We start from the raw sequence: 14,641 nt of genomic DNA on the forward strand, positions 1-14,641 counted from the left end.
CAGTCTTATTGACTACAAAACTCCTCTAAACTTAATTGTAATTCAATTTTACTTCTCGCCAAATGTTAGGTTTTAATTATTTCGAACACTAGAGTTGTATTATTTGAACTTTTTCCTTTCTAAAAATACGAATTACCCAAATTACAACCTTTATTTCAATTCTATTTCGGTCACAAAAGGTTAATAAACAAAGCCCGAGTGATGAAAACGTTTGCTCTTTTTATATGAGAAACATTTGACAGCATGCGGAAAAAAGATTTTTTTTTTAAACCAAAATGCACTTGAAAAATAGATTCAAGTAGATTCAAAAATTATTAATTATTGGTAATATTTACCAAAAAACTCGTCATATATACTAACTTTTTGGGAGAGTGTATGATTATGATGAGCACGGGGAATCGCTCTGTTTACACGAGCGAGAGCGTGAAGTGTAAACCAGAATAACATCGGTGGATGAACTTGGTGTATTCATAATGAATTCAACCAAATGTTTACAGTGGCGTGCAATCCGGAATAAGGTTGTACTCACTCCACATTGTTTTCACGTGTAGTGTATTCGGGAATAAGGCCCATTAGCTCAAAATTTTGATTTATCACACACCACCACATTTCGAAGCATCTCGAACATTTGTAAGGTGTATGAAAAAACACACGCACACATTTTTATGCTTCTATGAATTTTATCTCTGGACACTGATATCGAACCACATAATACCATGTACAAAAAGTTGTTGAAGGTTAACAAAAACAAAATATTTGCAAACACTTTCTTTTCCTGTTCTTTTACTATAAAATAATTGCAAACTACTGTAATCAAAAAATTCAGAAAATTTGCCTCTGGAAAACGTTTTCCGTTTGCAGCAAAGGAGGCGCTAGAAAGATGGATCGTTTCTACAGCGATTATTGCATCAGCAAAATTTCCGATGCTGTGAATCACTCGGATAAAATTTCCTTCAGCACATTATCAACTATTCCTGGCGCACTTCACTTCTAATTTTAAATGGAGAACTAATTTTACATTGACCGACACAAATCGCGTACACGTTCTTTCGTGTTGTACTATAACAGAATGAAAAAATCACGGAGCAAACAAAAATGCGTCAGCACCCGATGCCTGCTCAATCGCTCTCTCTGTATAACAGGATAACTTGCTATGATACAATTAATAGTTGCGAAATTTCCCGAGCAGTTTCTAATCGGTAAAGCAACACGAAGTTAAACGTTGTCACGATTTAAATCAAGACCTCGTCTTCGGTCGCACATTATTGTTGCTTTTCCGCCAATGCTCAAGTCAAATAAATTATTTCCCAAACAATCATGACCATGGCCATGACGGTTTGTCTCGGCTTCAGATATTCATTATGGATAATGTTGTCTCTAATCCAATACAAAAAGGATATTCGATTGTTGCGTTGATGTTGACCGTTGATCATATCTTACATATGAACTTCTGAGCAATGAATCCATACTTCATTATTTTTCAATGAAATATAAAAACTACTTCTTTTTATAGGGGTACCCGATTTTAAATACTCTTCTTCGAAACGATAAAAAAAACTAAAATACTCATTAGTACAGAACAGATGCAACGGAAAATCACAACTCGTTATCTCATCATGAAGAGAACATATTCCACCCGCAATTGTTACAACAACTGGACCATACTTCCATTTGGCGAAATTTCGGTAATGATAAAAACAAAAAAATCAATGAAAATTCATTGCAGTCAACCCTTAGCAGGTGGTTCAGTTTTTTTTACAAAATAACACATCCACCGGATAAGATCACATTCAATAGAACCCAAATCACACTGTCAGGGAGATGCACTAACCTCATTCTGCTTTCGAGAGACCATCGTGCTTCACTCGTGCAGAACATTGGAACAACCGAAAACAAACGTTTCGGAAAAGCATTGTCCCAAACGGTCCGCAACGGTGGAAAGCTACGTCAAGCGCATTCTATCTCACTCTCCCACTCCTACGGAAAGCTGCAATGCTGATTGGTATCATCAAAAGGGACGCGCGGAGAAGACAGGGTGACGGGGGTACCCTCTCGGAAAACCACCATGAAAAGCTACTCGGGCATTCAGCTGGGACCTAAAACTCATAAAAATACTAGCATCACCAGTAATGGCGGGGGAGCTCCGACCGAACGGTAGAGTCATTATTTGGCTGGCGTTTTGGGTCAACCAAAGTGCAAAACTTGGCTGCTGCAATTGCAATTGCTGCGGTCAAGTGAGGTGAAGTGTGGTTATGTGAGAGACCCCCACCGTTCATAGCAAAGGTTACAAACCGGAAAGTCCGAGCGAGGGTGAACCTTTTTAAATTGATAACTGACATTTGCGTACTTGAGATGAAATTTTTAAATCAAACAATTTACCCGTTGGTGGATTCAATGGAGCTCACGCTATTTAAAAGTACGGAAACATTCAACAAATATGCTGTAAATAGAGACTCGATTGCCGTTTGCCCGATTACCTGGGAAAGGACATCACATAAACATTCCATTTGCGGCATATTGTTGCTGATAAGCATTTTTTCTATTTATTAAGCATATATTATTGAATAAAGCATTTCGTTTTTCACTCCCCGTGTGCACATTTCAGTATTGAGTCAACACTAATATGGATCATTACAAATTTACACTAAATACTTATTGCACCACAAATTCCAGGGATTTAAGCCTGCCAATTATGGTTGAATTGAAAAAAAAAAGTGGAATCTACGCATTGTTTTTACTTTATGTCCATATATTAATTAAATCATCAATCATGGGATCATCGAATCATTAACCTCGATTGCATTGCCAGCTTCAATTGAAATTGTACGTAATTTCGCTTATTACCGGTCTTCATCAAACAGTTCCCGGAAAAATTCCAAATTCGAAATTAATTGCTCGAGCTGTCAAATCTTTGCCCGTGTTCAGCACAGCGAGTATTATGTTAATTGTTGCTGCCAGATTTTCTTACTTTCATCAAAGGCTTAGAATGCGAACGTTTCGAGATTACGTTCGGACCGTTATTTCATTTTGTTCTAATTAACCGAGCGTTCTACTTTGGCGCCCGGAAGTGGGGTGCTGTGCGAAGAGATGTTGTCCTTTTTGTTGGGACTAAACGAAACGAAAAGAAATACTCTACACGCGCAAAATTTCCGCCGCCTCTCTGTGAGCGATTTTTGTACCACTAAGCCGTTACGGAGAAAGGGTACGACCGGAGGCACGATTAATTTGACAGGTTGGATAATTGACAAAGAGTGTTTCTGTTGGCACAGTTGTATTCCGACGGGCTTTTCTGGCGGCGACCGACCTATGCGCGCTTCCGGGGCTCAACCGGGGCCATTCAGTTAGATGAAGTCGTACGAAAAAACGGCACAAATTTACGGTGGATTTATTTTAACGAGAACAAGTGGACAACTAGGATTCGGAGAGAATTGCGAAACCTACGAAATGGCGAATGGCGTATGTGTGTATCGAAAGACCAACGCTGTTTCAACCACCTTCCATTTGAATGAAACATTTTATTGATATGGTTATGGGGCTGCAATCTGGCCAAGAGTACCTTTGAGTTGACCAACAGCGGACCGGTTCGCTATTCATTGCAATAATGCTCTTCCATGGTGAGCTCCACCAAAGTGTTGCTAACATATTGTATAAGACAGCCGACAGTACGCGCGGTCTAGACTTTGGGTCGGGTTGGTGGGGATATTCAGGTGCGTTTGTAATTCCATTCCAAGGTGGGGCTCCAAATGAATCCATTAACACAAATCGTATGGGACTATGGCTCGTTCAATGAATGACTTTTTGTATCAAGTTATGCTGATTGCTTTTCATTAAATAGTTTCTTATTTGCTTTCCCACTCATTCTGATAGACGCGGAAGGAGATTTTTCGTCTTCATAAACCGCAAAGTTGAAGTTGTTCAATTACTCCCAACGGCAAAGTTTCCTAATGTTCACGGATGTATTTAGTGTCAACAGAAGTAAATAGAATTTTGTCAATTTAAGAAAAATTAAATTCAGTTGATATTGTCGTTTAAAAATTATAGCAATTAATCAAAACAAAACAAAAATCGGAAAATTGAATTCTTATATGTTCTAAAATGACATCGTGGCGGGCGTTGTTAGTCCAATCGATATTCGACGAATTTCATGCCAACTCGTCTTAGGAGTTGGCAGCACCATCTCAGATAGCAGTGAAACGTTGTAGGTGTAAAGACATGGGTCATTTAAGCAACTTTGCATATTTGAAATATTCGAAAAAGAATGGAAAAAGCCAAAATTTTATTCCTATTTTTTACAAAAATTTATAACATAAAAACTATGATACCTACAAAATTCATGTAAAATAATGAAATGTAGGAAATTGTTTAAATTTTTACGAAAAAATACTGGAAAAAAATTTTGCTGACAAAAAAGATATTTCAAAAATTGAAATTCTTTTATCTCAAAAACACGTTTTTTTAAAACTCCTAAATATATATACACTTTTACAGGGAAATTTTTTTTCGAATAACAACTTTTTCATGTTTTCTTTGAAAAAATACAACTTATCCTAATTTTGTTAAATGTCAAGTTAGCGATATAATGTATTCGACAATGTTTTAGATCTTGTTAAAATATAAACTTTCGTCGAAGACATCAACTTTCTGTCTTTATAGTTTTTGGAATATAAGTAATTTTTGTATGAACCCTACTGAAAATAATAATGTTTTGCTCGTAACATTTTTGTGTGTAAATTCTCACGTTTGACATGTTCTTGACATATTTCTAAATAGAGAAAAGTTACCAGATCATGCAAATTGCGATAAAAATAAAAAAAATAAAAATATAACGAATTGAACATTAATAGTATTTTCTCAAAGCAAAACATGAGAAAGTTGTTGTTCGAAAAACTTTCTCCATGTAAATGTGCCCATCGTCCGATATGGAAAACATGTTGGAAATTTTAAGGGCTATATATATCTATTTCTTTTCAGAATTCTAAAAGCATATTTTTGGAGAAAAATGAATTTTAATTTTGAAATTTTTTTACAATGAAATTTTTCTCCAAAAAATTCTTTGATAATTTTTAATGAAAACCTAAGTTATTTCCTACATTTCATTCTCTGAACAAATTTTTGTAGAACTTATAGTTTTTAAAGCAAGATTTTTCGAAAAAAAAGTTGAAAAAAACTCAAAATTTAAAAAGAAACCCACAAAAAAATCTATCAGACCTGCAAGTCAAAAAATGGAATGTAGGAAATTATGTTGATTTTCATTAAAAATTACCAAAAAAATTTTCGGGAAAAAATTTCATTGAAAAAAAAATATTTTGAAAATTAAAACTCATTTTTCTCGAAAACATAAGCTTTTAGAATTCTGGAAAAAAATAGTTATAAATTTGAAATTTGTGTTTCATTTGTATGGCTGTTTATTAAGCCTACAACAAAAATGATTCAAGGCTGTTAATTCGCAGCAGCAGCACTGTCAAGCAACTTGATGAGTTTTTCATACTGCCAGCTCCACCCATTGGACATTCTGAGGCACTTTGTGTCCGCCAGATATAGCCAATCTGGTATTTACAATATCCTCTCTCTGCCGCTCCTTAAGCCGAGGGATCGAAACAACCGGTCAAATGATGAAGGAGAATCTGGCCAAAATGGACATTTTTATGCGAAAGCGTCAGACGAGACCGGCCGTATCTGAGCAGCAGGCAATCATCCAGAAGGAGTAGCTTGAGGTACCGGTGAAAAACTTCTTTCCGGGTAAAGAAGTGAAAAACTTCTTTTCGTACTCATAATGAAAGACAAAACGTACTTGATGCTAGAATTCAACGAATGCAAGGGACCGGATAAGTGATGGCGACGAACATATCACCCACATCAAGTTCTCCGAGAAGGTCATTCGCTGACAAACGAGAAGGAAATGTCCAAGCCGCTCTTCTTTCGAGTCATATGGTAAACTGGGAGATAAACAGTACAAAGTGCTTGCTGGAAGTGGCAGGTGATGTGGTCGAACCTGGGATCAGCCCATAATGCCAAAAGATCACTGGAGGATGGATCGACTGGAGATAAGCCGCCAACCTTCCCAACATCCCCCAGCGATCGATAGAAAACTTTTGGGCGAATGGCCAAAATGGAGAGACAGCCGACCACCAAAGCCACGAAAAGGTAAAAGAACACGCTGACATACATCTACTCATCGGCCATAGTTGAGGTTCCGATCAACTTCCGTAAAGCCGCCAAGCGTTTCATTTACGATACTTCATTGAATACGTTAAGCCCTCGAGTTAGGGGACCAAAGAAGAACTTTTCGTCTACCTCACGTTGGTCCCTGCGGATCGATAAGGGACTTTTATAAAAATCATTTTCTAATTTTGTTGCTGTCGTTTTCATTTGATTCCATGTTCCATCTCTCTAAACAAAAAGTCCACTGTCGGTGCGATGAAACCAGCTCAACGTATTAATCTTTGGATGCATTGGAAGATCTCTTGAATAGTCTGGCAAATAATTTTTTTTTTGTGGTTGATCCATTTAATAAAATCAACATGATCAAATTGTAATATTGAAATATATTGATTTCGCGGGACATTTTCATTACTTTTGCCAAATGCGGGACGTTTCGCGGGACGTCTGGTCAGTATATATATATATATATATATATATATATATATATATATATATATATATATATATATATATATATATATATATATATATTGTAGGTATCATATTTTTTAAGTTATAAATTTTTGTAAAAAAGTAAGAAAAAAAATTTGGCTTTTTCCAAAAAGTAATCTAATTCTTTTTCGAATATTTCAAGTATGCAAAGTTGCTTTAATGACCCATGTCTTTATACCCACAACGTTTCACTACTATCTGAGATGGTGCTGCCAAGTCCTAAGACGAGTTGGCATGAAATTCGTCATATACATAGTTTTTTTGAATCTAGATTGCGTACCATCACGATTTAATTTAAAAAAATCGCTTCAATGCTGCTTAGTTCGAATGTAAAAAAATTCACACGTGGAAAAAATCTGTACCATTCTGTACTTTTTGACGAAAATCTGTACTTCGTACCGTACAGAATATGTACCAAGAATAACGAAAAAATATGTACCTTTCCAGATAAATCTGTGCGTGTGGCAACACTTCTGAGAACCACTTTATCGGTTTGACATGGAATGGCTGTACACCCATACCTCGCTTTACGGCCTATATACGTTCCACGAAATTTGGCCGCAAAGCGAAAATCCGTATAAGGAATCAAGTATTCTAATACAAATTTATTCAGGTCAGTTCGAAATTTGTTAAATATGTAAAATGGTTTATCATTCAAAATGCATTTTATCCTCTTATTTTTATTTCATTTTAATCAAAAATTAAATTCATTTAAACTAAAAATACATACATAACATAAACATAGAACATACAATACATACAATATACATACATGAAAACCAACAATTATCTATAAACAAAAATGAAACAACTTCATGTTACATGGAATATGTGTATGTATACATTCCTAATTTGTATGTTGCTTAAGTTATTGTCTCGCAAATGTATTTTTCACTTCTGTACAAAAGTGATTTTTGAACCAATCCTCATTTTTTTTTGCCGTTATAACGAAACATTTTAGGCCATAAATCGATAACGTGCTTGAATTGAAGAAGGCCGTTATAGCGAAATGCCGTATAAAAAGCGGCCATATAGCGAGGTATGGGTGTATATATAATATAAATGGAATTCTTTCTGTCTGTCTGTCTTTCTGTTTTCCTGTGTTGTGTCTGAAAATAATGTTATATTATAACGACAAGTTTTGTAGAAGTACTAGGATATTTATAGCAAGAGGAAGTTGTGAAGCGTCAATTAGAAGACCAATCAATGAAGAGTTTCGTGATTGGACCCATGAACGTTTCGCTTAGCAAGAAAACGTGAATGTGTGAAAGCATAACAAAAAATCTATTCTAGGCGGGACGAAGTTTGCTGGATCAGCTAGTTAAATATAAACGCCTCATGCTTGGAACTTACTGTGCAACAGAACTTTCCCGAAAAGTAATGAACACTGTTGAGGCGGGTTTATATGATGTGCATTCCAATATTTGACTGTTCATAGGAAGAACATGACGATCGATTGAAAGCATTGATAAACTTTGCCTGGAAGAGTTTGTGGTACTGTTAAATCTGGAGAAGTGTTTATTAAACGTCAACAGGTTGGAATTCATCAGCTATGAGCTCTACTAGGAATAAAATCGATAAAAATACTGGGTCATAAGGGTCAACTTGGAATTGTAGTTATGAAGGGTCGTTTAAGACAAAAAGGGGTGAACTGACAAGATCATGGAAATTGAATGTCTTATAAGGCGTTGCAAACAATGCACTTTAGTTTCGGCTCAATCTTCTCCAGAATCACGCATTCGAAGGTACATGAGAGAGAAACCCACAGAAACCACGGTCTCACATTTTCGTTGAATCCATCGTACCACTCCCTCCTGGATATAACTTGCTAGTTCATGTCGACTACTTCAGTCGATCCGTGTAAGTAGTGGTTAAGAAGAAGATTACTGCTAAATTCACGATTCAAGCAATTCTCGAAACCTTCCGTCGCTACGGAATACCAGAATCCATTGATTCCATAGATCCATAGATTCTGCAGAGTATGTCAGTCATGTCAGCAAATGCAAATGATTGACTGGAAGTGGGATTTAAAAATGTACCTTTTGATGTACAACTCAACACATCATTCGACAACAGGAATTGCTACATCAACACTGATGTTTGGAAAAGTTCTACGAAATGAGCTGCCAATAATTCCAACTATTGGAAGGAATACGACATCGAGCAGTTTTTAGTAAGTCAGATATATAGATTACTGGAGGAAGTGGTAGAGAAGGTAAGTACTAAGTACATCTAAATCGGTCTAATGGTTCAAAAGTTATGAATTTTCGGAATAAGTCATCTTTGGAAAAAAAATTGATTTTTCTAACCACCTTAAAATAGAACTGGGTACTCTAATGAAAAATATTAAAACATGACTTTAATATTTTGTGATAAAGAACAAAACTACGAATTTTCACGAAAATCTGAGAACATTCACATTCACGTTTGAAAAAAAGTATTGAATATTGTGGATACACCCTCTTCCACAGTAGTTAAAGCAGTGAAGAAAAATCAAAGGAATTTGTCCGAAATAGCCCCACGTGATGATACTCGCCTTGACCAGAAAAAACAAGAAGTGGGTTATATCTGCGATATAACCGCAAGACTACCGTTGGCTTGGTAATCATTTATTTGAAATTGCATCTGAATCAATTCTCAATTGTCAAATGATATCAACGCTAAATTCAGCAAAACCATGTATAAACACCACGAGGAAAGTGAGTATTAAATGAATGTTTATAACGCGAAACTAAATTAAAAAAGCCGTCGGTTTTCCCTAAAAATACATTAATTTCTTTTTTTATTTGGCATAATTCTCTATGTATTTAAAACTCTCAACTTGAATAAAAAATAACTAATGTATTGCAATACATGTGTGTTCAAATTTTTCAACGATCTATAAAATTAATTGATTATGATCGATGAAGGATAGAATCCACGTGGATATCGAGCAGATACGTGAAGATTTGACCGTGTATTGCATTGTACCGTGGGAACTTCCCGAACCTGAGTGTGATGTGGAGATGGGGATGAGATCTATGATGTACAGAGAAATGGACCGGATCGATCGGATCTCAGGATTCGTCTTTTGCATTCAGAAATCTGATCATTCGTGCTATGAAATGTAGCAACCTTGCCTCGGCGCAAAATAAACTTCAAAATAAGTAATCCGTTTTCGTGGAGCAATTTAATCTGTATCAGATTAGCAGACACGAAAATAATTTTAAATTGCTTAAATTTGGATGAAAATCATTACTCGATGTTGTTTAAATAAATAAAACTTTGTAATATAGCCAATCAAAGACTGCATTTTTTTTGTTTGAACACACGTGCTGTCGTTTGAACAAAGGCTGTGTAGGTGTTACTCATGATAGCGTCTCGCTATCATTCCTCGAACCGCTTCTGTTGATTGTATCATAGGAATCACAGTCGTTCGCTCTCTACTTTTGCGAATATGTTGACCATGGATTACTGACACAGCTCAAGACATCCTAGAATGACATTGTCCTGGCTGCGCCAATTCATCAAACGACACACATAAGAATCCATCGAGGGCACTCTTTTGTTTGTGTCGTCTCCTCCAACCACATAATATTAAAATATTAATTCAAAATGAGTAATGATGTTCCTAATAATTAAAGTAACTGTGGCGCATTGGATCTACACACGTGCTCTTCAATCGGTTTTTTATCAGGATTGACGACAATAGCGTGAATGTTATTTTGCATTCCGAGCATGGGTGTGATTAGAATAATTTCAATAATTCATTGTGCTCACCCAAAAAAAAGGCTTCCAGCTCGCCGGCGTTTTAGTCGAATTGTCGAATTGAGGTTACTTGCGTACACATACGTGAAATTCGATGAAGAGGACGAAGTTCCATCTGGCATTAAACAACGTAAATAAATTCGAACTGTTTAAAAAACGAACGGCGAATCAATTATTTGGTATCGTTTATATAAAAATACATATATCGCGATAAAAAAGACGATAAGGGTGAAAATTGGTTATATATGGTTATAAGTTTTTTTTCAAGCCAAATTTATGCAAAAATTTTGCATGGGACCACCCTAATCGGTATTAAATATAAAGTAATAGGTATCCTAGCGGTATCATATATAGTTCACGACCAATTCTCATGCCTACCTAGTTTTTTGAGTATTATATCATTAAAATCGGTCGAGCAGTTTCGGAGGAGTTTGACCACGAACATCGTGACACGAGAATTTTATATATAAGATTGTTTAGCTCGGAAATACAGATTTCAATGTAGCAACATTGACACCAAGCCATGGGTGCGAATATTCCTTCGCTCGGACGCATTCACTCGCAAACAATTCTTCACGACTGTTCCATCCTGATGCAGAACAGAAACTGATGCTATTAGATTGCATCACGGGAACATCAAGCTGAATACGTAAATGGGTGCGAATATTCCTCCGTTTGGACGCATTCACACGCAAACAATTTTTCATTACTGTTCCATGCGAAAGCAGAACAGAAACTGATGCGAGTAAAAGTACGCACGCCTTGCATGGGGCACGCCTATGGTTTTCCAAATACTAATGCAAGCGAGCAAAAGAAATCACAGCTTGCATGTATTCACTATGACGGTTCCTCCAGGTGCCTAGATTTTGTGTCCGTGTTCGGGAACACATTGCGATCACCAATCATCATCAATGAGCTAGATTGTTATGACTTCAATAGCTTGCTTTGAAAGCAATTTTTAAGCTATTGAAACTATTTCTTTCACCAATAAGTGACAATCATATAACTCGTTGGCATTTTATCGTTCGGATGAAGTGATTATTATACCACTCCATTCAGCCGCTAAAGAAGTATTAATGTTCAAAACCTTGCAGTCCAGCGTCACTCTCTCACTTTCGAAACTTTGAACTTACACCCCGGTACAAAAATGAAAGACGTAGTCCTACGTCAAAAAACCAGGAATATGTAACGGGAGGAAGGGTCTCGAGGACAAGGTAGCGATACAATCTTCACTTAACCCTTTCATTACGGCAGTGTGCTCCGCCGAAGTGTTACCCCGGACGGAGCACTGCGCCGAAAGTATGCGCATCGCGCTGGTGTGATCGAAGAGCAGTATGAATTTCATGTCGTCTAAAGACGACGCTCGTACACACAGCTCGTCGCGCGGATGTCGTTTATAGACGACGCTCGTAACGAAAGGGTTAAGCGCCAGGCAAGGTTATTTTCTTGTCGTGAAGGAGCGAGTTTCGTCTCCACAGATTCCCGTGCCCGACCGTGAGACCTCAGGGCGAGTTCTTGTCATTGACCTTCAACCCACACTTGAATCGTCTTGGCGCTCACCAAGGATTAGAACTCCAACAAATAAGTGAATGTGACAAACTTCAGGATGGAAAGGTTTCCTTTGAAGGTTTTCCTTTCCAGAGCCTATGCTACTACGAACCCGAAATCGATGAACTGAAGGGCCTCTCAACAGCCACCAACACCACTACATAAATAATTTAACGAAATATAATATGTGCAATAATTTCTCTTTTAATTTCAAAATGTATCCTTATTTACAATATTGGTTTAAATTCTATTACTTGCAAGCGTTTTTGAGGATCCCTCGGTGGTCGAGACAAGTGCACTTGTCGAGTGGTGTCCTGGCTGAGCGTAACGCACGTCCTACGTACGTAGTTGTGCATGCGCTCTCCGGTTGTCGCGTAGCTTATCGCTTATCGTGCGACACAATCCGGATGGCCTGGTGCGCTGGGGCAAAACAAGTCGAACCGGCCAACTTATCTGGTTTAACTACTCCCAGATTTGCACCTTCGCTTGAAGGAATTTGACCTTCAAGCGAGAATATAATTAGGCCTAAACAATACTTTTATAATTCTCTTCAAATTACGATTTTGTCTCACACCACTCAAATACAATTTTTTCTGTATTCCAAATTCTTGATTTTCACACAGGTTCTTCAAATTCTAATCTAAATTTTAAATCCAAATTTCAGTAACGATAATATAGAGTAACTTCAAAATTTCTATCACCCATATTCCCACTTCCTATTGTGTAACTTTATATTGTGTTTTCACAGTGTTAAAGATCTATCAAGTTCCCTTCTTTACGCCGGTGGAACTGAAAGAGACCTTTCAATCCTTTTCAAATATGATTTGAACCTATGGCGATCGACCCGGGAATCTCTTTCGTCAGCGAACACACAGACAATCGCATGTGGATTTAAATTGCTGACAAAAACCCTTATGGCGTCTTTCGGTGCTACAGGATAGAGACCGCGAACGAGTACCTCCTGAAAGTTGTATCCAAGCTATAATGTTAGTCTACGGTTGAGTTTTTTTAACCGTTTAAAATATAGAGAGTGTGTAACATCGTTACAAATAATCACGATGAACAAGAACGTTGCATTAGATACCTAGAATTCCCAGTCGGCGTTAGTACAAATACTCGAAATCCGAATAAGACGTGTCAAAAGAAAAATTAATTTGTTTTTCAAATTTTCTAACGGATTTACTCATTCAATCCATAAGAAAATTAATACCGTGCAAACCGATGAAAAGCCCCATACCTAATTCATCAGGCAAACTTCGGATCCCAAGGAGTGCATCATGCCTCGTTATGTAAAACTTTAAGCTGTGGTGCATAATAATTATGCAAGAACATGCGGCTAAAACTTTCATCCCGACCGCAGGATTTTCTTTTGTTTTGTTTCGCCTTCATCCCAGCTGGTAGTAGCAAATTGTTTGCTAGTAGTTTCCAACACATCAAAGAAAAGCAGCTCCACTAGTTTAAGCGATGGCGAACAAATTGCTTGAAGTAACTTCACAATTGCATGTGCAAGCTGGGTAGCGAACTACTGCTTCATCGCAACTAAAATTAAAACCGGAAACAGGCGGGCGAAGTAAAATTCTCAGCCTCCGCCGGGCATTTCATAATATTCCACCGTACAAATGCATTCCACCGGAGCCGAACCATTCCTGCCGAGAATTCGATCCAATAGCGTTCGATAGATTTTCTGTTAAGAACTTGGCCTGGAATTTCCAAATTAAAAACACATACCAAACCCCCCACCCAATGCAACCAATGCGCGCGGGCGGAATCATTCCTTCGGCTTTAATCTCCGCTGCCTTCAATCCCTAAATAAGCTATAATGAAATTTCTCGTTTGTTTTCCCATTAAAGTGCCGTGCCAGCGTCGTTAATGGAAATTCTGGTGGGCCCTTTATTCGGGAGAGTCAGGAGTGCTGGGCGCGGTTAATGAGAATGAACAATGAAGAAACAGGCAGCAAAAGAAAAAAAAAACAAACAAAAAATCACAATAATGTTTATCAAAAGCATCGGCCAGCTGTACGCTAATTTCGAAATGGCTGATAGGACAACAAATTTGAAAGACTATGGTGATAGCACTTAGAACAAACAAAACAATATACAACAACGACAGAGAAAGAGCAAAAACAAAAAACACACGCGTTTAGACAACAACTGAAGCAAGAGCCCCATATCTTCCCCAGCGTCCAGAGACTATTATCATAAAACAATTTTTAATGGAGACATTGCATTCATGCCTGGCCAGATTGCCATCGTCCTGTTCGCTGTTATGTTTTGAATGGGATGAAGCGCAGCCTCCCTCATTATAAAGGGAAAAACCAGAAAAGACGACAAAGGGGGTGCCGTAAAACATGCCAAGCTTCTAATGGATTCCGAGATAACTGAGCCTGCCTGCAAGAGTAGTATCACAACTAATTTTGGAAGTCTTTCTCCGATTGCTGAATTTCTCTAAATACCTGTACTCGGTATTTTCCATTCAGTGCGAGAATTTCGCAATAATAAAGTTTCTCCCGTTTGCGCGTCATTCTGGCGGGCGGCTCTCGTTATCGGGCCCGTTTTACATTAACGGAATAAGTAATGTCAGAGGAATTACACACGGAATGGTGGCGCTTAGCCCTCCCATGTTCGATTCGGGTAGAGAGCTGTGCTCCACCTGGACCAGTGTTGCCAAATATTTATTACTTGATTTCGTAGAT

At 37.5% G+C, this 14,641-nt stretch overlaps 1 protein-coding gene across 1 annotated transcript in view; it reads right to left on the reverse strand.

Moving 5' to 3' along the window:
* LOC129774911 (neural-cadherin-like) overlaps nt 1-14,641 on the reverse strand; it is a 1,140,595-nt gene that overhangs the window by 764,734 nt on the left and 361,220 nt on the right. The window lies entirely within an intron of this gene.

This window comes from Toxorhynchites rutilus, chromosome 3, assembly GCF_029784135.1.
Source record: "Toxorhynchites rutilus septentrionalis strain SRP chromosome 3, ASM2978413v1, whole genome shotgun sequence".
NCBI lineage: Eukaryota > Metazoa > Arthropoda > Insecta > Diptera > Culicidae > Toxorhynchites > Toxorhynchites rutilus.